The sequence below is a fragment of the Urocitellus parryii genome, chromosome 3 (assembly GCF_045843805.1).
Source record: "Urocitellus parryii isolate mUroPar1 chromosome 3, mUroPar1.hap1, whole genome shotgun sequence".
NCBI lineage: Eukaryota > Metazoa > Chordata > Mammalia > Rodentia > Sciuridae > Urocitellus > Urocitellus parryii.
Genome location: NC_135533.1, coordinates 30,511,342 through 30,538,183, shown reverse-complemented (window position 1 = coordinate 30,538,183; position 26,842 = coordinate 30,511,342).

The window sequence follows — 26,842 nt, the reverse complement described above, 5'->3', positions numbered from 1 at the left end:
AGCAAAGGACCAAGGATGTAGTTCAGTGGTGAAGCACTGGACCAGCATGCACAAGGCCCTGAGGGTGAACCTTGGTATGGGTGCGGGTAGGGAGAGACTTGCCATCAGGAACTTGCTGCTCGTGATGGCACACCCCTGTCATCACAGCCTCTAGGGAGGCTGAGGCTGGAGGATCACAAGTTCAAGTCCAGCCTGAGTTACTTAGGGAGACACTGCCTCAAAATAATGATTCAAAAGATTAGGGGATGTAGCTCTATGGTAAAGTATCCCAGGTTAATCCCCAGCATTACAAAACAAACAAAAAGCAGTAAACAAACCATATGTTAAAGGGAGTTAAGGTAATATCATCATCATTATCTTTGTCATTAGTATTTTATAGACTTACACTCTAGTATTTCAGAAGCTCTCTATTGTTGAGACAAGGACACGGTTTGATAGCAAAGACACCAGCGTATATGTATAATGAAATCACTCCAGTGCAAAACACCACAGGAGGCAGTGTTGAACTACACACTGAAAGGAGAAAAGCAGAAACTGAAAATCTTGTCGTTTCTGGTTCTCCAGGTCCTTTGGACAGCAGTGTTTCTCTCGTCAAACCTCTCTTCTAGACTGTGAATTGATGTTGGAATATTGAGATTGCCTATGTGCCCTTAGTCTTTTTAATTTTTTCCTTTTTTTTTTTTTTACTTCTGCATTAGTCCCGATGTATATTGTTCCATTCATTCTGCCAGTCTGAGATAATTTTTATATATGCTCTCAGAACAAATGGAGTCCTAAATTAATTTGAGATTCAAACTTTACATATTTAAAAAGAAATATGCATTTTGTAATGGGCACAAAACTGCAGAAAAGATACAGAGAGTGAGGGCACATACATTGTGAGAGGGGGCCCAATGTCATTCTGCTCTTGAAGACTAAGGCTATCTTAACACCTGGATATTCCAGGGATCCATTCATGAGTCTTTGCAGATGAATGAGGTCACATCAATGTCCACTGCTCAAATTTCACTAGCTGATTTTATGTGCATGAACGATGTTGGATTTGAGCATCTTAAAAATTCATGTCCTTCATCCTTCTGCCAAATATTTAAAGGTGTCTCCAGTGTGTGTCTCCCAGGTGTGAAGGGGCAACTTCCTTTGAGCTGCTGCTCTCCTTCTATGCTTCGAAGCCTCTCTCTCTTCCCTGCATAGTAATTTCCATCTCTTGGTGCTAATTCTCTCCCAGGGACATCAGCCACCAGGTCTGACACTGCTGTTTTTTTTTTTTTTTTTTTTTTTTTTTTCTGGCACAAACACAGGTGGTTTAGAGTGTTTAAGAAGCAGACCTGATAAGGAAAGGGAGGAGGAGAGGGAAGGAGAAAGAAAGGAATGAAAGATTTTTCTTGCTGATTTTGTTTCATGATTCAAAGCTCTGCTTTCTTCTTGGTGTGTTACTGCATAAAGCACAGTTTGAAAGTTTTACTTATAGCTCTTTTTGCACTGAGATTTAGTCTTATTTATATGCAGGGGAAAAGATCAAAAGGTAATAAATCTGAGATTCAGTCTTATTTTTATTTTCTTCTTGGTACTTAAAATTTTTATCAAAAATTGCCTAAGTATTAATTTTACTTAAATGTGACAGAGAAATATTTGTAACTCAAAGTTCTGTACTTTAGTATTATGTGTCCAAAGATTGAAACTTAACAGGGGAAAACAAATCAGTATATGATTCTGAGTTAACTTTTTAATCAATTATTTATTGATCTACAGCCCACTTATATATAAAGAAGATTTGACAGAATCTATGCTAATTAGAAAAAGACAAGTTTAAAAATGAAAGATGAAGTCCAAAGGAAAGCATAGTAGAGAGAGTGCTTAGGGAAGAAATGAAAGTAATTTACTGTGATAAAAGGGAATTAAAAAAGACTAATGGAAAAAGACTTTGTCACAGAGGAAAATGAGAAGTCAGAGGTGCTGTTTGCATCAATAGGTAGTTCTCTGTCTTTATTTTCCTTGGCATTATATTGTTAAATCCTGCTTGTTCTTTGATAGCTCACCTCGAGGGCTGAACTAAGAAATGCAATTACTTTTCTAGAAGCTGTAGTGATGACCAACCAAACTGTGGCCCTTGGGGACAGTATTTGTATCCTTTGACAGCAATTAATGAAACCAATAAATCAATTAGTTAAATTAAATTACGGTCCACCCAGCTGTTTCCACAGCCTATCCATGTGTAACTAAATGTGATTATAAGGGTGCCCTTGACGTAAAACGGATACAACTCAAGTGATCTTTACTGTCTCTATGTCCTTAATGTCCCCCCCCCTTTATAAAATTATAGTTATTCTACCTTTGTCTCGACTCTATATTGGATGAACTTTGCTTGGGGGACTATTCTTGATGGAGGCAGAAGAAATACTCTTTGTACAGCTGAGTAATAACTGATCACACCTGGGATGAGTTCTTTCTATTTAATCCTTTCTTGGATTTAATGTATGTCATTTTTCTTCCAGAACAATTGTGAAATCCATGCCCATTTTATATTTCAAGGAGGAGACTCTACTCTTCCTTGACAATGTTAATTCTTCTAACTTTTACTTTCTTTTCCAGGCCATTCCGATTACCTTCCTTTCCTCACTGGATTGGGTTATTCCTCTGAGCAACCTCATTCCATTTTTCTTTTTTTTTTCTTTTTTTTTTTTTTAGCATTTATCCCATTTATTTTTTTTTTATTGTTGGTCGTTCAAAACATTCCATTTTTCTATTTTCCAAAGAACTGTTTCTCCTGCTTCCTCTTCCTTCCCACCTCCTCACACACCAGTGTTCTCATTTCTACAGCCACTCTTGTCCACATTATCGATACATCATAACAGTTGCCCTCTTCAGACAGCCCAGTGAAACTGTCCTTACCCTGATCCACCCCTTGACTTCTCTCCAGACTTGGACACCCAGGACCAACCCATCCTTCTTGACTTGCTTTGAGATTTGCCACACTACTTAACCAGATCCTCTGTATGCCTTGCCAAACAGGTATTCTTTATCACCTCTTTTAATTCTTATCCACCAATGCCTTTTGCAGCTCCTTTACATATTTACCAAGTACGTATATTTAGGTTTAAATATAGATAAGGCATGCTCTTGAGTGGGTAGAGGCAGAGGTATTAAATAGCTATAATATCATTAAATTGTGATAAAATCTTCTGCTACAAAAATATATAGGATACAGTGAATGATTTTTGCCTAGATAACAAGTGAAAGAAAACATAAATGACACCTATGTTGAATGTCTAAAGTAGAAAGTAGAAAAAAAATGTCATTTCCAACATAGAGACTAGTAAGTGTTCAGAACTGGAGTTATGACAGTTCATGATCTGATCTGATTTCATCTGAGGTCTGGTGACTTTGAGAGTATCGTCTGTGGGAAAAAAAAAATGTTGAAATGGAAGTTTATGGGTTAGACCCCAAACATATTTGAATGCACGTATGGAGAGTTTAGATCTTTTTCACTAGAAACATATGAGCTAAGATTTTTGAGCCAATTCATACAATCTTATATGAGTTGCAAAAGACACGTGTCAGCAGTGTGGGGAATGGATTGGAGTTAGGGGGGGGCATTTAGAAGCTCATTTCAATGGTCTAGGAGAGAAATGATCAGAACCTGAACCAGGATAGCTGCAGTGGGAATGGATGCTTGACATCTTATGTAGATAAAATGGATAAAAGATAGTGTTGATTTGATGTTGAGAATTGGAAATAGAAAAAAAAAACCATTTAAACATAAGTCTGATGTTTCTGAAATAATTTTTTAGATAATGTCATACCCCTGTGCAAACATTTCAATACTTTCTCACTGTCTCATTGCAATGTTTGAAACATTTCTTACATTAATCAACATTTTTTGGGGTTATAAGTAAAATAAATCAACTCTGGGTAGCCAGACCAAGAACAACAGGGGACAGACAGACAAAAAGGGATCTTGGAAGGGTACAGGCATCTCACAGAGCTCAAAAAAGATTTGAACAATCCAGCATCATGAAGGGCAGAAATCAAAGTAGTGACAGATACTTTCAAAAAGAAGTTCATGAATATTTTCTCTAGAATTCTGTTATTGAAATAAGTTAATTCTCACAACTCCAGACTTTGAGATTCTCTCTGTTTCAATCAGTACAACTTCAGTTTCTGATTGAGCCAACTTGGCCTGGTTATTGCACCAGCTTCATTCAATTGTGAACACTGGAATAAGGTCAGACTGCACAATCTGGCCACTAGAGGTCACATGCTTGTGTGTCAAGGTCAGCATCTAAGAGAAGAGGAGCCTTTGTGAGTTGGGCTGATACAGCCCCTAGGAGCCGTGTTCTGTATGTTCAGAATTAAGCCAGGGACTCCGGATTCTGATGAAATCTGATGGCTTTCTTCCCAGAAAAACATGAAATCATCAAAATACATAAGGAGTTTCATGGGCCCATTGCAAATTATGTACAAAGTGAAATGAAGAACCTTTCCCTAAAGAATAAAGTTCATGCTTCTTGGCCAGTCTTCCCAAGGCCTCCACAATTCAGTTTCCAAGAGCCTCTTTGAGTCTTGCATGCTGCCTTCTTCCTCTGACACTCACAGCTAAAAAAACAAATTACTTTCCCAACTCTGAACCTTCACTCATGTCATTTCTCCTCTTTATAAGGAATGTCCAAATCCTCTTATTGACATCCTACTCATCCTTTAATGGTAGAACTGAAAACCTGTTCCTTTTATGAAGTCTTCTTTGACTCATCCATCAAAACAGGGTTGATGTCCCCTCTCTTCCTGTCACTGATAAAACTTCATTCCTATTTTTCTCATGACATTTATTACTTTCTCCTTTACATTATAGTTTCTATATAGTTTGTCTCTGCTCTTAGATTCTAAGATGCCTGGAAACAGGAAATAGGAGCCAGGTGCCATTCAGCCCTGCGCTGCACCTCTAGGGTTCTCAGTGAGTGGAGAGAGCACTCAGGACATGCTTGTCAAATGAAGGAAAGGCTACACACTGGGACACAAAGGGCCCCTGTCTAATTTTATCCTGCTTGTATTTTACAAGCTTCTCTGTGCAGGGAAATGAGTCCTTTTCTTATTTTCCTTTTTATTACACTCATTTTCTTGGGCTTTATGTTTTATCTCTGTTCCCCTGGTAAATCCCATCTTCTTTTCTTGTTCTCCTTTAAAAAAAAAAAAAATCTTCCCCTGGAGCTATCCCCCATCCCCACGTCAGTTTCTTAAATTATAATTAATTTGAATGACTTTCTTGTTTTCATTTGTTGGAAAGTCCACAGCCCTGACTTTGGTTTCATTTATTCACAGGGGGAAGAATTCTCATCAACTGAAGGAGAACTCTCCCTTCTTTGAAATGTATTGTTTTCAGATACATTCAATGGAGCTATGAAATCACAAAAGGGTCTGATATTTCTATATGTTAGACAGTGGCATTTCACTCATTCACATTCCACTCTGATATTTCCATTTTCTTAAAACAAAACAAAACAAAAATGATCAACTTAGGAATCACCATTAAAATATTTAAATGAGCCTTAGCTAACAATAGAGTCCCTTCACTTTGTTTGAAGTGCAACACTACACTTACAAAATGGCCTGGTAGAGAGCCTTTTCCTGTAGGGACTGTTCTCTGGTGGAATTGGGGTGCAGTGGGGGAAGCCATGTCCTACCATGCATGGAAGAATAGCATCCTCTACTGGCGAGAGGGCCTCTGAGGCCTGAGAAGCCTTCTGAGTTGAGAGTCAACAAAGGTTTGGAAAATTCTTGGCAGGCCACTCTGTTAGATTGGGAATCAATTCAAGATTTCTAGTGTTCGTCATTCATGATATAACTGAAACTTCTTAACTTCATGCCATTGAAAACCAGCAATAAATCCTCCCCCTCCCCAGAGTCCCTCCCCAGGTTAAGAAGTGCCCTTGTTCTTAACTGCCTTGGAAATTCTCATTATGCAAGATCTTTATTATTATCCATAACAATGTCGGTTGGTTTAAAGGGTCCGACTTGACTTATCACTCTCATCAGATATTCCATTAGAAACCAGTTACCATGGTCTTCTTGGGTCTGTGTGGCTGCTTTACTAGTGAAGCCACCTCACATAATGATGTTTTCTTGGTATTTACAAACCCTTGGCTAGGGTCCACAACAAGCCATGATTAAATGAAATTTCCATCTGTAGCAAATGTGTGTGAAAATGAGTAGATCTTATGTTTATTATAAAATGTGGTACTTGACATTTTCTTCTCTCTCATAAAGACTATGTTGGCATAGTTTGCCTTCTCCTACCTTAGATGCTTCTGAATTACTGGCTTTCCAATGCTTTTCATGGACTCTTACAAATTGGCATGTCCCTGGGATAGGAAGGGAAGTATGTGAGAGATCAGGACAAGTCATCAGCGGGCAAGTACGTGGACTGACTTTTATAAGATTTACGTGTTGCAAAATCTCACCCATCCATCTCTATAATTGTCAGGCACGTATAGCTCATTGTTGTCACGACTGACAAGAGTGACCTTCTGCCTTATGCAGGAATATGAAAATGGGAGAGCATTCTAGAAGTCTTTTCAATAAGAATGTCCCCACCAAGTTCCATTCAAAGATATTTTTATATGATTTGATTCATCAACAATTTTTTTTCATTAGTGTGTATAAAGACTGTGCTCTCTATATTACTTTGCTTATTTGAAGCAAAAATCATATCATATCAACATATTTCCTAAATTTCAAATTAGTTTCAAGGCATTTTGTTTTAAGAACAAGACTTTTTTTTTTCCTTTTCCTTTGTGAAGGTCCAAAGCAGATTCAAATTCACTATGGGTTTATCAACAGTTTTCTTTGCTTTGATTTTACAGAGAAGGTTATTATCTAGTAACTAATAACCACATACTTTTTTTTTGCCTTACAATCATAACTACATCCACTTATAGTTCTATATTCTAATTTCTTTATGATGGGACAATTAACATTAAACCATCCTTGAGCTTATTATGATTACAATGGCGGCTATAATCATAGTTAGTCATAACTATAATTATCATCATAAATATAGTGGCTATTAAACTAAATTTTAATAACTCACTCTTATCATTAATATAATTGTTATTGTTAACTTTATGCCCTCTTATAAGCTGTGCAATAATGAATAATTGACAAGAGAAATATGAATCGTAAGACCCGGAACAAGAAATTCCATTCCCTATACTGATGGGTTAAGTACAAAAAAAGTTTACTTATATAGTTCAAAATTCAACACATTCTTTCCAATACTAATAGTTTTATGAATAATCCAAAGTGTTCTAAGCTAACTTTTGCCTCAAATCTATTTAAACTGTGGTACATATTAGTATAAAACTAACAGAAAAAGCAAGAATTGGGAGTTCGGGGACACATGAGCCTCATAGTGTAGGAGAGAGACAGAGAAAGAAATTTACTTTCTTGGAAGCAAGGTATAGTAGGTCAAATTTTGTGACAGTGAAATTTTATCTCACATTTAGTCTTGCATCTCACTTATACTAGCCTGAGTTGGGTTCCTTATGGTGGAAACCCAACTAAAACAATGCCAGGAGGGTGAAAATAATTGTGATTTTCTACTCAGGATCACTGAGCAGAGGAAATGAATGAACCTTGGGAAAAGAGTCCCATCTAGACTAGAGGAGTCTGTCCTTCCTAGAGCTGATTTCTTCTTTATCTCGCTCTCAGCGCCTGAACATGCCACAAGTGTGAGATCCACCTCCTCCTTATAAAAGACTGTGGGGTGTCTGGAGGTTACCAGGGTTTTGTACCTGTATTTAATTTTCTTCACCCTTAATTAGCCACCAGCAATTAAGCCTCTTCTGCAGCTGCCCTCTACTGGCCATCTTTAGTACCACGGTTTGGTGCAGCCTTTTCCATCTTTTGCTTGAGCTACTGCCATAATTTCAGTACTTCCATATGGTCCCTTCATCAGTCCCCATCTTTCACCTATACTGATCCTGACTTTGTTTCTTCAATCACATTTGTTAATCATTGACTCCAACTCTGTGTTATGTGGTTGTCTTCCTCTGCTTAAGTCTCTACATGAGAGACTATTGTAGACCATGAGAATGAACTACAGGCAAAGACCCTGCTCTCAATGAGCTTATATTCTTATATTTTGTTCTGATAAACTATTGATAAATTTGTTACTTTTAGAGAAAGACGTTGATAAAGCAGATTTGGGGAGTAAAATTAAGAATTCAATCTTTGGAATAAATTCATCATCTGTTGTATAACTTGGTGACAATAGCTAATAACAATGTATTGTACACTAGAAAATCCTTAGGAGATATTTTAAATGTTCTCAAAACAACAACAACAAAAACAAAAACAACAAAAATGATATGTGAGATAATGGATGTGTTAATTGGCTCCACTCTGCAATGTCTTTGCATTTCAAAACATCATGATGTACGTAGTGAATATATACACATATATATGCATACATACATATGTTTTACTTGTCAATTTAATACACAAATTAATTTTTTAAAACCCTGTTTTTGACCTATTGAATGTGAAATGTCATTGGATGTACATGTGGGGACATGATGTAGTTGATAAATACATGAGAAAAGACTTTTATCTTGTATATTAGACTCAGATACTTGGGAATCTCCAAATATGTGTATATTTGGCACTCATTAGATTGGATGAGAGCTCCTGAATGAGAATGTAAAGAAAAGCTATCTGAAGACTGGACCTGGAGTCACTTGAATATGGAAAGATGAGAAAAAGCTAGAGCAGGAGGTGAGGTGAACAGGGTGAGAGAGATGGAGACTCTAGAGACAGTGCTAAGAAAATAAGGCATTTCAGGAAGGCGGAGAGAGTGCCCATTTTCGTTAGTGTTGCTGGTGAGTTGGGCAAGAAGAGAACTAAGAATCTACCTTAGAATCAGCAATAACTCATCATTGGAGCCTTCACCAGCAGTAGTTGATTCTTGGGGTCAAACGCCTGATGGGAATAAGTTCAGGAGAGAAAGAAAGGAGAAGTCGAGGCAGTAAGCGTAGACAATTATTTCTAGGGGTACAATTTAGGGGAGGCAGGGAACCCACATTTCTGACAAGGTTCTTTGTTGTGAGATTTGCTACCAGATGGGAAATTCTAGGCTTCGGATATTAACATTATTTCTATGATTGCAGAAAAAAAAATAGCAAATTTCAGGTGGAGAGTCTACATTTTTTCACAGGATGATGGACTGATCCAGTAGAGACAGAAAACTTACTGACCTGTGTGAGAGAAAGGACAATTCTTCAATAAGCCATGTCCTTCGATAGGTAAGACAGGGGTTGATTACGGAGAGGATCACTGGCCATTTATCCACACCAGTGGGGGGGAGGCGAAGGCATAACAGATGGGTCCAGATGCTGTTATCCTGATACACTTGGTGTAAAGATGGTGGTAGTGGTGGAATTGTCACTTTTTGGTTTTTCCTCCTGGTTGACATAGGAAGCCAGTTCAGTTGAGAGTAAGAGATAGGAAAATGGAATCGGGTGGAGGTCAGAACAGAAAGAGTGAAATCAGGATCTAGAAAAAAGAGGAAGAATTAATTTTCCTTGAATTCTCCCTTTTGTTTTCCAAACTGTCCTCCCAACTGAACCACCTCACTGAACTTCCAGCAGGGTCTCCTCCCCAGAGAAGCTTGGAAACCACAATCTACATTCATTGATCATAAACTCTTCTCTTTAAAGCCTGGGCATGGTGGGGAGGGGCAGGTGGTGGTCATGGTTCAAGGTTATTTAAGAGGCTTTCGATAAGTAGACTATTCTCTCCTTTAAAATTTACTCATAACCCCTTCCGTGTTTCTGTATTTTAAACTAGAAATTCAGCACTCTTGTATCTGAGCCACATTTTGTAAAAATATGTTTCTGTTGACATCAGAGTTGAGTTGTGAAATACATCTCTTTAAAGGATTAACCACGCTTCCGAAAAGGCTCTTTGTTGTGAGATTTGCTACCAGATGGGAAATTCTAGGCTCTGGATGTTAACATTATTCCTATGATTGCAGAAAAATAGCCTCATTTTGTGTAAGCAAAATGAACATATATATGTAAAACACGATGACATTGTAAGTAGATATGCAAATAAGAATGGAAAAACATAGTTATGTTGCTTATAGATTAGAGAAATGGAATGGAAAAAAAGATTGCTTGTTAATGAACCAGAGCATGCCTAGAAAATACTATCTTTACTACTTATGTTTCTGGCATGGCTTCAGGAGCAGGGCTGGCATGCAGAAGACATATTTGATACCGTCCCAATTCTCAAAGATGTTACAGTCTTAGAAAGACTTCTTGTTTTAAAGCATTGGAAAACTGCTAAGTGAAATAAGATGTGGCAGCAATTTAAAAAGCAACTGAAATCTAGTTTGGACTAGAGCAGTTTGGGAAGGCTTCCTGGAGGAGGCAGGCTTTGTATGTTGGAAAATGTTAACTTTTGCTTGGAAGACTTGGACACTCTCTGGCTTTCAAGTCCTATTGTACTGAATTTACTTGCCAATTAGTTTCCTATGATGTGTAAATCATGTCCCTTCAATGACTCATATTTTGACTCATATTTAGAATTTACTAAGTGGCTAGATGCTGTAGATCCCTTGTTGATAATATGATGTCCACCCTTGACCCTAATGGATGGAGAGTGGCTTGTAGGTTTCCTTTTTCAATGGAATATGACTCTTCGGAATGTTCCATAGAAGATACTGGAATGAAATATTTACCCAGTGAGGATCCTGAGCTGCTTTTTGGTAGAAAAAGTTGAGGGGTTGCAAGGTGCATTTGCAGGGCGTAAATCTGTTTTGAGTTTAGCATCCAAGAAGAAGGCAAATTTTCTTGCATAATGGGCTTCACTTCCTCCTTCCACAGAAGAAAATGCTGATTGGTGGGAGACTTCACCTGCAGCAGATTCTGTGCTCTCAAGTATGAAGGACAAGGGGCAACTACTCTACTTCATTTAGGAGTTTTTTATCAGTCAACTACTATGTGCCAGGAACTAATATAAACATGAGGATAAACAATACAGGAGAAGAACCTACTTTCCAGGAGATTCTATTCTATTCTATTTCAAGAGACAGATAATAGAGAAGTGAACAAAAATATACAATATGTTATTATGGAGTAATTATTGCTATGAAGAAAAGTAAAGATACACCAGGCACGAGGGTACATGCCTCTCATTCCAACAACTGGGGAGGCTGAGGCAGGAGGATTGCAAGTTCAAAGTCAGCTCAGCAACTTACTAAGGCCCTAAGTAACTTAGTGAGACCCTGTCTCAAAATAAAACAAAATAGAAAGGACTGGGAATGTGGCTTGGTTGTTAAGCACCCTTGGGTTTAATCCTGGGTAAACGAACAAAAACAAAAGAATAAAGATGCATAAAGCAGAGTAAGTGGAATTGAGAGAGGAGAGAGGAGGCGGGGATGTGTTTTAGATTGGGTAGTCAGAAATCCTAGAAATCCTGTTTGATAATGTGAGATATGAGTAGAGATCTGAAGGAAGTAGGGAGCGTGTGGATCTATGAAGTGTATGCTAGGAAAGCAAGTGACTTAAGGGAAGGCTGGGCACTTAGGGACAGTTCACCAAGCAGGGGCAGAAAACAATGCTCTGCAGGGGGCTGGGCCAGCTAATCCTGTGGCTCTGTAGTATGCTTTCTATGTGGAGCCCACAGAAGCACAACACAAAGGGACCCAGAACTCTCTCCTTACCACGTTTCTAAGGGTTGTTCCCCCAGCAAAGCCATGATCCCTTGCAGAGTCCTGCCTCTGTCTCAAAAGCCCTTTGTCATTCCGGTGAAGTTGTGCCCTTCCTATGCCTCCTGCTTATAACCCTTGCACAGCCTCCTTGAAGGCACTTGGGGTAGAATCTCCTTCAGGTGACCCTCTGAGTCCTGAGAGTTCCCATCCTGCTGCATTCCCAGATCATCTCCCCATGCGCACCCCAAATGGTCGCAGTTCCTCCATCAGGGCTCTCTCCTCTATTCAGCCTTTTACTTCCTGAGGCTGCTTGGATTGTAGTCACTCAGCAAACCACAGGACCCGCTCCTGCTCCAGCTTTAGGTCTCAGTGTCAACCTCACTGCCTCAGAAGGACCTTCCTGGACTATCCAATGAAAAGTGGCCATGCCCCTCTCAAAACTTCCCTATTTCTTTCACAGTCCTTGAGGTTAACAAAATTCTTAATTCTCTTAATGGGTTATTAAATCTCGTCTCTGTGTGATCAGGCACAAGTCTTGTTCACCGTGGTGCGCCGTAGAACTGTCAGGACACCTGCTATATAAAAATAACTGTTCATTAACTATAAACATTGCGGCATGAAAGAATATGAGGCGCTGAATTTTCTGGACCCTGCGTAGTGGTCCAAGTCAGGGGTCTGGCGGGTAAAACCAAGTTAGAAGTGAGTGTCCTAGAAGAATTCTATTTTAGCAAGGTTTACTTGGGTCTGGGTGCTTCGTTTTAGCTTTTGGATTTAATCCATTGACCCTCTTTTATTCCAATAGAGAGAATAATCTGGTTCTGACTATTTTTATTTTAATGTCTAACCCTAGTGTGCTGAATGAATCAATGCAGACCCAGTGTGGAATTGCTTGGAGAAAAGATACCGGCATTTTGAAACTGCGAGACTCGGATTTTGTTTAAATGATGTATTGTTCAGGCATTCATCAGATGACAATATGAGAGATGATTTTCCTGCCTTGGCTGTCAGGTGGTCTGATTCACTGCGATATGGAGGGGGTGGGGAAGGGGCCGCCTATGGGAGAGAACAGAACTATGAATGCACTGGTTTCTCTGGAATCAAGTAAGAAAATGAAATCTGATTTTGTGTTTATTCAGCCGCTGGGAAAGAACACAGCTGTAACAATAATCCATTAGAGGCAGGCATTGACTTGAACTCTTTCTCCCTCTGTGAGCTGGGGCTTGAAGTGGGGGCTTCTCCCTGGCTTGCCCCCAGGCCTGGGGGCCTTCTTTTGGGATGGGGTCAGTTCCTTAGCAGAGAGTAAAATTCAAGATGACCAAACTCTCATTAGGGGACGCAGAAAAGAAATAGAGCCCAGAAAAACAGGTGGGTTTGCTTTAAAAAAAATCCAAAGTGAGCAAATTGAAATTAGCCTTTCAATTAGCCTAGGGAAAGGGCAGATATTGCTACATGTGAAAGTGACCAGTTTATAAATAATAAAGATAAATATAATAAGATAACTATAAATAACTCATGACAAACAGAGCTCTCCCTTCAGTGTAGGCAAACTGCTGTGTAGAAAGCAACTCAAATCTCTCTCATCTGCATTTAGAAAAATGGGGAAATCATTTAATCTGTTTTGGGAAAAATATCATCATCAAAAAAACCCCAAAAGCCAAAACCAAAAACCATCCCCAACAACAACAAACAAAACAACAACAAGAAATCCCCCAATACTAATGAAAGCCACACTATCTACTTCTATTTCATAAATACACACACACCAATCTATATAGATAGATTGTATGTGTGCATGCATGCGTGTGTGTGTGTGTGTGTGTGTGTGTGTGTGTGTGTGTTTGTGTGTGTGTGATTCTGGGGATTGAACCCAGGGCATGCAAGCACTCTACCAACTGAGTTATATCCTCAGCCCTTATTTTGTATTTTGAAAAGAAAGCACTTCGGTTTTTCATTAGTCTTATTAGTTAGTGTTTAACCTTAAAATCAAAGTTTGGTCATTATCATGGCTTACTTTTGGTTAACCCTAGGGTATTCCTTCTTCATCTACTGCTACAGATTACAGTGCTATCTGATATGGTAGCCGGCAGCCACCAGTGGCTATTTAAGTTTGAATTAATTAATATTTAATGCAATTAAAAATTCATTTGCTCAAACACTACCCCCATTTCAAGTACTCAACAGCTACAAATGGCTAGTGGCCACTGTATAGAGCAGCACTGATATGGGACATAGCCATGGTTACTGAACATTTTATTGGAATAGCTCCACTCTGAAAGCTAAAGGCATCTGTTGGAATGCAGCTACAAGAGAGGTTTAGTGTGTTTGTTAGCTAGGGAATAATTTCTTGAACAAAACTACATATAACTGTGGAGCAACTTCTGCTAAAGTTGAAATAGAACATTCTTGATCTCTGCTCATTCACCACTTCTTTTTCCTTTCACCCTCCAACCCCACCCACCCAAACCTTGCAGATCACCACAGGGCACAGTCAGAAAACATCTAGTGCAGTTGGGAGGTATCAACCCTGGAGTGAACCGACCTGAACTTGAAATTTTGGCTCTTGACCTTCCGAGTTTCGTGAGCTTGGCAGTTTGGGGAACTTTCTGAGAGTTAGTTTTGTTGTCTGTAGTGTGTACCAACTATCTCAGAAGGTCGTGAGGGCAGGTTTAATTTTCTCATTTCTCAGATGAGGAAGTGGAGCTTGGCAAAACTGTATGCCCGCCAGCCGGCCACCGAGCAAGCAGAGGCCAGAGCTGTTACCAAATCCAGTCTTCTCTCAGTGCTATTTCACTCCACTGCTCTATAATTTCCTGTTCAAATTGAAATTTTTCAAGCCAAACCACTTTTTTAAAACCAGCTGTCTAGATGTCACTTGTGATTTTTTATTTCCTGAATCAATATAATGTGTGAATACGTCTGAATGTATTGGAGCAGAAGTTGCACCTTGAACTAGCAAACACTGAGTAAGTCAAATCTTCTTTGATGCCCTTCATACTTTTTGGATATGCTTCCTGCTCTTCTCTCGGCAGTGAGGGGAAAATGATAATAATAAAAAAGCAAACGGAAATCTCTGACTTATCCTGCTTACTCAAAAGAGAAGGGATATTTTTCAAAAATCCTCACTTTCCATGGTGGAATTAAAAACCAACCTGAGGGGCTGGGTTGTAGCTCAGTGGTAGAGTACTTGCTTGGCACATGTGAGGCACTGGGTTTGATCCCCAGCACCACATAAAAATAAATAAAATAAAGGCATCTACAACTTAAAAAAAATTAAACAACATCAATAAAAATAAATGAACAAGAACAACAACAAAACCCCACCAACTTGAGGCTGAGTTTGGAGAACACTCTCTTGTGTCATGGACTGAGCATAAATATAAGTGGCCTTTGACTTCCATCATTTCTCAAAATTGGGGACATATGGGTAAGAGTTTTGACAGAGAAAGTAGAAAGTTCAGTGGCTTTCAATAGTAAAGTGACCATTAAATGATTTTAGTGCAGCATAAGTAGGAATTGCAGGACTTTAATGGTTATCAGAAAAATCCATGTTGTAACTACCTCTTGATACTCTGTAGTTCTTCCTTTCTCTGTCTCTCGGTGGAAATTTCCATCCTAGAGTAGTTTTAGAAACTTTGAAGAGTATGACCGAATACCAGGTAGCTCCTGGTGAAGGCTAGAAATGGCCCTGAGGAGGAGGGAAGGGGACCAGGACCCCATTGCTATTATCAGTTGTGATGTTAGACCAGCATTTTTCATATCTCTGTGACTCAGTTATTTCTGTTCTTTGCTTGGATCTATCTATGTTGCAATCTTCATTTGTTAAGGTCTGATTACATCACTGACAGTAAAAATTAGTAGAAGCAGGGTTTCACTGTTGGATCTGGCCTCTTGATGCTTCCTAGGTCTCTCCTGAGCCTACTCACAAATCTTTCTGATGTAATTGTAACTGAGGATCTACTTTTTAAAGTTGATCTAGGTAAAAGTTTGCACAAGAGCAAGGACAGAAGAGCCAGCAGCTCAATCCTTCAAGAGCAGAAAATCAGAGAAAGAAAACCATGCTGTGGTTCAGTTCTGTATTCCATAACCACTGGCTCAGACTGCCCTGCTTTGCTTGAGCAGGGCGAAGAGTGCAGAGGCAGAGTTAACTAGTCTTCCTATTTTTATTCACCCAAGTAGAACCCAGTCAGTGCTTGATTCCTGGGTATCTTTTTTGATGCTAACTCTGATGATGCTAATGGCTTAACTCTTAACCAAACCTTCAGGGTCTTCCCTATGATACAAAATGAAACCCCAACTGTGTTTGCATTTAACAAGCATTCTACTTTTCTTACATTGAAGCTGCATAGAATTCTTCAGCTTTCCTAAATGTGGAACAAACTCTGTGGTCCTTGCCCATCTTCTTTTCTCAAGTTTTTAAGAAGTGGCTAGAATTGTGGCTATCTCTAATTTGACCCAATGCTTCTGCCACTGAACCCTTTGCCTCCAGAAGGCACAAATATATTTTAAATTCTTATCCCTTCTGTCATGAGGACAAGATAGGTATAAAAATAAGGAATTTTTCCTAATATAAAGTAGGGACATAGGCTTCGTAGCATAAAAAAAATAAAAACCAAACTGCCACCATCAACAAACTGAACAACCTGTGGGTGGCAACAGTATCTACAGCTTTTGTCCCCTAGGGCAATACTGATTCTAAGGCTAACTTTGGTGACATTGAGTGAAGCTCAATGCTTTGGGACTCTTTTATCAACTACCTCACAGAAGCAAATCTTCTTGTTTATTTTTAGGTAACAATGATAGGTGCAGAGCTTTAAAGGATTCCTCTCTTACATATTTATTTCCAGTAAAATGAATAGTAGTTTGCAGTAGTAGCAATAACTCCTCTTCTGCCCCTCCTGCCACACCTCTATGAATCCTTCTCCTTCCTCTACTCCTATTATTGTTATGTCATTAATTGTGCCTCATTTTTGCATGTCAAGGGGCTTTAAATAAATGATGCATAATGCTTAAAAATCATTCTGTGAAATGACTGCTCTCATTTTAGGAAAGAGGAAAGTGAAACTCGGAAGAGTTGGTGCATCCAAACCCTTAAACTGCTGACCTGGAATTTGATCTTGGATGAACCTGCTGCTAAAGCCCACGCTGCTGTGTGCGGCTTTGACTCTCATCTACCCCCTCCCAAGATGGCCCTAGTAGCCAAATCCTCCACCTCCACAGAATATACATGGAGATGTGCACTTGAGAGGGGCTGAGCAGGAAGTCCAGATGGTTGTCCAAAAATGGCTTGTTTCCTTTGTGTTCACTGACTCTGACTTGTCTCAAAATGCTTCGAAGTTATCTTAATGTCATTTCAAAGGCAATTGAGGGGGCATCCATGGAGATAAATGGCGCCTGCAGCCTGTTGCTGAATGCATATTAAGTTCTATTCATGGATTTCCTAGCAACCGGAGCCCAGTGACGCACGGAGTCAGTGAGCTTGCGTTATACTCATGTAGAGAAATTAAATCACTTGGATTTTATTATTAATATTTTTAGAAAGCCTCACTAGATTAGCTGTTTGAAATGAGTTGTTATCTAAGTTACTATCCGCAGCTGGTCCCAGTCACATCCGAAGTCACGGGGACTCTGTAATTTTCACAAATGCGTCTGTGAGAGATTACTTCCATTTTAATATTTTCTGACAATTAAAAATGTGGCTGGGAAAGAAGGAAATTAAAAAGAGAAAGTTTGCTCAAAGAAGCTTGTGATCTTGGCAAAGTTCTCAATCTTGAGACGAATCTTATATAAATGAGCAACAGGCAATGGGCTGGGAAATAGGCTCATTTGCATCAAAGGGACCCAGTGAGACTAAAGAACATAATTCTAACAAACCTGGCTCTTCACAAAACATGCTCTAAGGGAAAAGATGGATTTTTTTTTTTTTTTTTTTACAATCAAGGTTCACTGAAGGCAGGTATTAGTGAGCACACAGGTTTGTTCTTTCTAGTTGCCACCAGCCTAAAGGAGTGCAGGCTTCTTGCACATTTCTCCCAGGCTTTAATTTGCGTTTCACTGAGCACCCAAGTCAAATAAACATGTGGTCAACTGTGGTGGTGTGAGTGAGATATGCAATTCATAGTTAACACATACCATGCAACGGAACTGACTAAAGATATGTCAAAGTGCAGGCATCTGACTTTTGACACATTCTTTATGGGAAGGGTTTCTAGGGCATTAAGACTTTTAACAGAAATACATCTGGATGAGGTATACAAATGAGCATGACATTTGAAAATAGTGTACTTAAGACGCTAGCCACTCAACCTAGTGATTCTACTTTGCTTGGAATGTTTTTAAATGTTTGATTTTAACATTGCCTTTAGCGGCACATTTGATTTAAAAGAAAAAAAATACTACCATTGATAGTGACAAATCTTCCTTTGAGAATGATTTTGTGTTCCTCAAGTAATGATTAATACTAAATATTTGTCATTAGTACTCCCATTACCCATTACCAAACATGAAAATGGGAACACATTTGTGGGTACAAATGCATGAATCTCAAAGTGAGCTTAGATTGACACACTGGCAATTAGAGAAGTCAGTGCAACCCACCTGTGACCTTGATGTGGAATCAGAAGCCATCAGAAGAAGAGCCCCTTGATTTGGAAGTCATTGCTTATATGATCCTTATAACTAATGTACAACATTTATAGATAACAATGTGCACCAGAAAGACAAACAGGTTTTTCATAACACTTAAGACTTATGCTCTCATTGTATTCTTAGGATTCAAAAAAATCAAAGAGCATGTCTCATCCAATCTCTATAAAAATTATCTAAATTTTCTTTGCCATATCTACTTACTTTTTCATAAAAGCAGCATATGCAACTGAATATCAAAGAGGGGGGTACATACATGTATTACCTATATCTTATTTATTTCCAAAAAATAATTTGAGGATTCTTAAAATAACCATACACATTTAATCATATAATACATAAAACCTTTGCCATAAAATTCCCCAAATTAGTTTTTCTTATAAGTTGTTTCATATATAGATGGATTTCTGAGAAAAAAAAAAATGCAAGCGTTAAAGTGGAACTCAACCAAGGCTCAGATCCAGGGTCTTTAGGTTTGCCATGGATTTTGACTTAGGCTTCAAGCCATTGTGAGCTTGGACCACAGCTGGCCGAGAGAGTGCCAGATACAGGGGCCAGTACCTGTGTAGGAGCTAGGGCCACAGTTCATCAAGGCTTCTCATGGTCACTGTGAGTTGAGGATTCACACTGCTCTATGCCTAATTTCCATTGCCACCACATTTAGCAGTCTGACATGCTGCAAAAGTTTCTTTTGAGAAGTAGTTGTTAAAATGTGCCCCATGAAATCCCATGTGGACTCCCAGTTTGCCTCCAATGGTCATGATGGGCTATCATAGCATCTACCTGCTTTGAGCTAAGAAGAAGTTTGATTCTGCACATCACTTTTCCAGGTGAATTCATTTCTGTGAACCAAAAAGTTTGGAAACTAATTCTTTATAGACTGATGTCAGTGGCTCATTTGCTTTTATTGAAGAGTTTGGAACGAAGGCTTGCTTGTTTAGAGAAAATAAGCAGCTCTCAAATTTTCAAACACTTCTGAGCTCTCCAAATTTACTGATTATGCAGGGATCATTTCAGTGTTAACTTTAGCATTTCATATTAATGGCCACCTGTTGCCAGATGGAAAAGCAATGGTGGTGACCAGTGAAGTGTGCCTTTACCAGTGTTGTGCATGGCTCACAGGGCTGCTTTGGGAAAACAGACCTCTGAGTGTTTTCAGCAAAAATTAATTATTTTGAAATGAATGTGCCAGTTTTTCTCCAAGTGGGTAAATGTCAGTAAGCTGGAAATAACTTGTTGTCTTAGGGATTTTGATGTAAAGTGCAAATTCATATATATATATATATATATATATATATATATATATATATATATATCTTTTTTTTCCCAGGTTAAAAGAAATTTTCAAGGATATCAACCCTCTCTGGCAACATATCAATTTCAAAGGGACTTTAAAATTCTCAGTGAAAGATTGATCTCGCATAGAATATAATTTTGGATTTGAGTCATTAAGGAGGTTTTCTTTATAGCTGTTCTTGTAACTTTTTTTGAGGATCTATATGGGAGTAATTAAAATCATAATTCATTACTGAAAGAAGGTAGACTAGGAGGTGGGCTGAAGGTAGTTTTGCTGATGGCAAAGGAAACTTGCCAACATTTGTTAGCCGCAACTAGCCAAAGAAATAGGGGAGACACTGAAATCCAGTTTCTTTGACTCCTAAAATTTACCTAATCATTTTGAGAAATATTTGTAAGTTTCAAAAATTTCTTTAGTATTACTCAGAATTTCAAGTTTTCATCTGAAGAAAACTCACTAGTCTCATTTTCTTACTATAAGTAACATCATTTATTTGAATAAATTGGTTGTCTTTGTAAATTTTCATTCTCTGATGTTTGCTTTGTTGACCTACAGAAATTGCTTCCATGTTTGTTTTAGCCTGGAAATATCTCAAACTGTGTGTTCTTTAAAAAATAAAAAAGAATTAAAAAAATAAAAAATTATAAAGCAAATAATGTAATTTAAAAAATCTAATATAAACAGCTATTCTCTTACATCAGTAATCCCTTTGATAATCTTTGATAATCCCTAACATTGTATTACAAAATTGTAATTAGGTTATTGCTATATTGTGTTTTTCCTATTTCACCTTATATTATTTCATATATCTCCACGGAGTTAAAAATCTACACAGTGTGTGTTCATGTTAACATCCTATTTTCTTAGCCATCATAAGCTTTTTGTAAAATAATGATTAAGTTATAAATGACTTAGTTGTCTATTTTCATGTAAGTGCTGTATAAGCTTCTAAATACATAAACTGTCTTGATAAATTTTTGTTTCATATTCTTGTACTATTTCATAACCATCTTTTTTTTCAAACTTTTTTTAGTTGTTGATGAACCTTTCTTTCTTTCTTTCTTTCTTTCTTTCTTTCTTTCTTTCTTTCTTTCTTTCTTTCTTTCTTTCTTTCTTTCTATGCAGTTCTGAGAATCAAACCCAGTGCCTCACACATGCTAGGCAAGCGCTCTACCACTGAACCACAACCTCAGCCCCTTCATAGCCATCTTTAAACATTAACTTTAAAATAAATATTCTAAGCTATTGCCTTAGGCTATGATTGGAAATATCAGACAGAAGGCTCTGGATGTTTTAATCACTTCTGCTTTGTGTTGTTCTCTAAATATGTAGATTATATTAGTAATGTCCTGGTTTCTTCAGAATTCTACCAACTTGGGTTTTATAATTTTTATTTTTTTAACTTACCAGACATATTTCTGGACAATGATGCAAAGTGTGGGACTTTATGAAACGTCTGCAGCAGAATCACTCAGGATGCTTGTTAAACACATCAGAAACCTGGCTCTCTTCAAGGTCTCTTGGGAATGTCTTGAGGTAGGATTTGGAAGCTCCCATGTTGAAAAAGCACTCAGGCAATTCTTAAGTACTCTGAAGCTTCAGAACCACTGCCTTATAATTATCTTCATTTGTTTTTCTTTAACTGAGAGGGAAGCTTAGTATAGTATCTTAAACTTACAGATATTGCAGGGGACTGGCAGGCTTTTACAATAGTAAGGAAATCTTTTGCCCCACATGGTGGCACATGACTTTAATTCCAATGACTGGAGAGACTGAGGCAGGAGGATCCAAGTTCGAGTCCAGTCACAGTAATTTAGGGGGGCCCTAAGGAACTTAATGAGACCCTGCTTCAAAATAAAAAAACAAAAAGGACTGGAGATGTGGTTCAGTGGTTAAGTGCCTCTGGATTCAATCTCCAGGACTAAAAAGAAAAAAAAAGGAAATCTTTTCAAACCCTTAGATTCTGCCATACTTTTCTGATCTAAGACAGTATAGGTGATTATCTCTTGTAAGCTAATTTGTTGATTGTGACGTGATACATAGTTTTAAAGAGGACCAGATATTAGAAAAGCCCAAGTCTTTATATTTTAGGGATATACAAATTGTAACTCTGTCTGATTTAACTGTCACATACACCCCATTTCTATACCTGTATAAGCTAGTGTGGAAAAATGAAATGGAAGATGTAGTTATGAGGCCATCAGAAATGAAGATCTGTCCCTTGGCAGATGGAATAGTAGTTTCCAGGAAAAAAATAGAAACATAATATCCTAGTTAAATAAGATAATGAAGACAAATGGAATTAATCAAAAACTTGTCATATTTTTAATGTATGAGGGTGTATTGTAACTCATAAGGTCAATTTGACTTAATTTACTCCATCTCTGAAGCATCCCTTTCACTTTTATATTAGTAATAGATCATTTGATAGAAGAAAATAGCAGGAAAAAAGTGTTCATGTGGATAAGGGGTAGAGAGGGAGGTGTCAGAAATGAAGAAAGTTCAGCCATGAAAACTGATTATCAGGGAACTCAGAAAAAGAGTTAATGACATAAAAAGATATTCATGAAAAAGTAGGTGACAAAATCAATATATTATGCAACTCTTTTGTAGGCACAGCTATGAAGCAGTGCTGCATTTTTCCATCTCTTTTGCAATCTTCCTTCCTCAGTAAGCCTTGACTAATGTGTAGAGTTAAACTAAAATGAAAATAGCAAGAAGTGATAAACAATCATTTTCCAACCTGTAAAAAACAGGAGGAATCTTGCTGTAAAATCAAAAAAGAAATAGGCTTATGCAGTGGGGTTCCTTCAGGAGGTCATTTTGAGAAATTATATTAGATTATGGAGAAAAAAATGAAAGATTAATTTTACTTGCTTTTACTTATTAGTTGAGGCTCCCACAGGGAGTGACCTCCCGTTTCAGTACCCTTGTGCATAGACACTGGGCTAAAAGCTTTGGTTTCCTCTTCTAGTGTTCATGGAGCAAGCGATAGCATCCATATTTCTAGGTTCCCAAGAAGGCACAAAACTTAAACTATCTGGGAGTTCTGGTACCTGTGTGGAGACCCTCTTATTTCAACCCTTTAGCCTGATTTTCAGAGATTTTAATGTATTTTCAACTCACTATCATATCTGTCACTTCTCTAGGTTTCACATGTTTTCATCCTTTGAGACTGTCAGTAGCACTAATAAAGGGAGAGAGGGAAGGAGGGAGGGTGGGAGGGAGGGAGGGAGAGAGAGAGAGAGAGAGAGAGAACACAAATACACACTGACTAAAAGTTTATTTTGTGATCTAATTCTTCATTAATATCTTTTGACCCCACAAACATTTTCTACACATAATTTTTATGGGCTCTGTATTCCCATAGAGGTTCAGTAACTTGTTTAATCAGGAGAATTTTAAATATGAAGTCTCTTGAAACAGTAGAAAAGTATCTTTCTTTCTGAAAGGGTCTTATGCATTTCTTTTTGAGTCCAGGTCCTCTCCCTCTCCCTTGGCTGGACTGGGGTCTGATGGCACAGAATTTTAATTTGCCCATCTCTAAAATATCTGTTGGCTACTCATCTCTCTCCAAGAGATTTGGTAATGCTTTATGACCATACATCCAGACCTAGCTAAATGACAGTGATTTAGAGGTAGAATGGACTTTTGAGAATTTATCACACAACTTCTTTCTAAAGAAGTTACTTTTCTGGACATTGAAATAATAATAATCATACCTAGTATTTGTAGTGTATTTTCAACCCCACTATCTTTTCTGGATGAATTTTTTGAACCACCTTCTGTAGTAAGCCTCATGACCTTCCTTCCCCGCCCCCCCCCATTAACAATTGGAACAAAAAGAGATCATTTTAATGGTCCCATTTTGTGCTAGGCTCCATACTAGGAGATAAGAAAAAGCCAAAAAAGAAATGAGACGTGGTCTTTGGCCAAGCAGAGGGAATTAGACCTGCAAAAAGTATAATGCAATGCGAGAGGAATGTTGATAGAAGACTGTAAGGGTCAAGTGGGAGCAATTTAGTTTCTATCACTGATTCCTTAGCACTTAATATCCATTCCAGAAATCTCTGACTTGAATAGAAGTTTGGGTGGACCTGAAAGAAACAAGTAGTGAATCCCAAATTGAAGTTTGGTCTCTGCAGCTGCCTTGGGGGTTAACCTGGCATACTCTCATGTTATTTTAATAGCCCTGTCACCATCAAATTTCTTCATAAAAAGAAGATGAAAATACTGACATGTACATGTGACAGGGTAATAGTTAATAATGAAAATGAGTAGAAAACACTTGCTCAGTGTTAAAAACCCTAATATGCAGCCTTAATCATCTCATTAATCACAGACTAAATATAATCCAAATTTTAGTGTCAAATGTTTGGGGGGTGTGTAAGACTGCGAAGGTTGATATAACAGAATACCATGGACTGGGTGGTTTAACAACAGAAATTTATTATCCCACAGTGCTAGAATCGAGGAGTCCAAGGACCAGGTGCCAGCAGATTTAGCCCTTGGTGAGTGCTTTCTTTCTGGCTTGCTATTAGCTGCCCTTTCTGTGCATCCTCACATGGCAGAGAGAGTGATCTCTTTTCTTCTTCTTGCAAGCCACTAATCCCATCTTGAGAGCCCTGCCCTCAAGACCTTGTCTAACCCTAATTACCTTCCAAAGGTCTCCTCTCCAAGTAACATCACACAGGGGTATAGGATTACAATGTATGAATTTTGAGGACCACAATTTTGTTCACAGCAGTGTGTGCAATCTACGGCATGAAAACTAACCATGCAATCACACATTTATTATTGTTTTAAGCCTGAGGAAGTCTCATTATCTTCTATGTTTATGTCTTAATGCCTTTATGGATTTTAACTTTTTACTGTGATGTCTCTGAGAGATTTGAATGAAAAAATAACTTCAGTTATTTGCTGAGGAGCTAAAATGAATGGCATGGAGGAATTGACAACAATAAAATATAAGGAATCATGCCCTTCTGGTATGAGTTGCAAATGAGAAATTTCTGCCCAAAGCCTTGGAACCAAATTAAGAATTAGCATAAAAAGTTAAATACTGAAGTCATGCCTTCAAGCTGCTAGTAACATTTGACAATGTTGGTCTAATTTGGGGATATGTTTGCAGCTAGAGTTAAGATTTTATTACAGTGGGTGGAATAATAAAATAATAAATAATCAGAGTAAGAGACCAGTGAAGAATTGAAGTCAAATGTTAGCAATGAATAACTATTTGGAGGTAGCAAATAATGATAACGTGATTTATTAGAAAATGCAATATATTATTTTATTTTATAGAAAGAATGAAAGGAGTTCTGAATAATAAAACTTATAGATCTAAACACATAAAGGTTTGAATTCTATCAATACAATATAATATAACAAATCACTAACTTCTCTGAATTTTCTTATATGTAAAATCAGCCTTTCTTCTTTCCCCCCTCCCCCCTTTCCTTCTTTCCTTTCTTTCTTCCAACAATTCAACAATTACTTATTAAGGATTTATAATGTGCCCTTTTAAGAGGGAAAAACCTCTTAAATCTAAAAAAATATTGTTCTCATAGATAAATTTAAATAAGATTTTTTTTTCTTTTTGAGAAAGAGTAGTAAAAGTGTTCCGCATTTTAAGTATATTAAGTGCTTCTCCCTCTGGAGTTGCCTTCTGATTTCAAGATTAATGAGCCAGGGGAGTTTTGTTCATGGGTTTATTAAAGGAAATAAGATCAGTGACTCAGATTAAGTTTAAAACTAAGTTCATTAAACCAAATTATTTTGTGGACTTTTTCAAACCCTCTGCATTTCCAGGATAACTGAAATAAACACATACAAATTACATATCCTAAATTTTAGAACAAGTTGGAAATATACCTAATGCAACCTTATATACTATGAAAGTTACCATAAAAATTCATTAAGCCATGAAGGGTTTATTGATATGGCAGAACTGATAGCAAAGTGATCAACATGATGCACATATTGTCCTTCTCCCCACCACAACGGCCGTGCCAGCCACTGCAGGACCTCTGGTTCTGAACACTGTGCCTAGGGGCTGGTGTGATAGTGACACCAGAAGCCCATATCTTTTCCAGCTCTGACCCCATCATTGCTTTTCCTGGTTCCCTGATTTAGTTTATTGGAGCAAGAAAAGAGAGTGTGACAGAACAACTGGAAGAAATCACACCTTCAAGTTTCCTCTGAGAAGCCTCTTGGGAAATGAAGGGGGAGAGTGACTCTTTGCTTATTAATATGCATTTTCCATAAATGCCTCTGAAATGAATGCTGCCTCTGAATCACTAAAGGCAATTACATCAATCTATCATAAAAAGTTCTAAAACACGTCTCTTCTTCTCCAGAAACACAAAGGAACATATCCCAAATGCATACTGTAAAAGGCTCTCTCATAGTGGAGTTGCTTAGAATTAAGAGCTACATAAATTGAATTTCAAATTAAATAGGCCTACTAGTAATTGTTCAGATTGGGATTCCAGGTCTGAGGTTGTCAGTGCAGTGGCATGTTTACAAGGTCTGAGCTTGCCCTTGACATTTTGATTATTGTTTTCTTTTAGGGGATCTAAGGGCTGAAGACATGTTATGTCGATCCATGCTATTTTATCTGGATTCTGGCAGTTCTGGGGGAAAACTTAAATGTACCCCAGTGTCCCATACCCCAAAGTCCTGGTCCCCAGTTTATGGTGCTGTTGGGAAATTGTGGAATATTTAGGAGGCTGAACCTAGTGGTAGGAGTGTAGGTCATTGGGTGTGTACCCTTGAAGGGGACACTGGAATCCAAGCCCTTTCCTCCCTCTCTCTCTCTCTCTCTCTCTCTCTCTCCTCCACACACATTTTAAATTTTATTTTGAGATATTATCTCACTAAATTGTCCAGACAGGGCTATAGCTTGTGATCCTCCTGCCTCAGCTTCCTGAATAGCTAGGATTAGAGACACATACCACCCTGCATAGCAGCTCTTCCTCCTTCTCCATTATCTTCTTCTTCCTCCTCCTCCTCCTCCTTCTCCATTATCTTCTTCATCCTCCTCCTCCTTCTTTGCTTCCTAGTTGCCATGTGATGAACAGTTTTGCTCCACCACATGCTCTTGCCATGGTATTCTACCTCACGACTGGCCCCAAAACAATGGAGCCAGATAAAAACGGACAGAAACCTCTGAGAATGTAAACCAACATCAATCTTTCTTC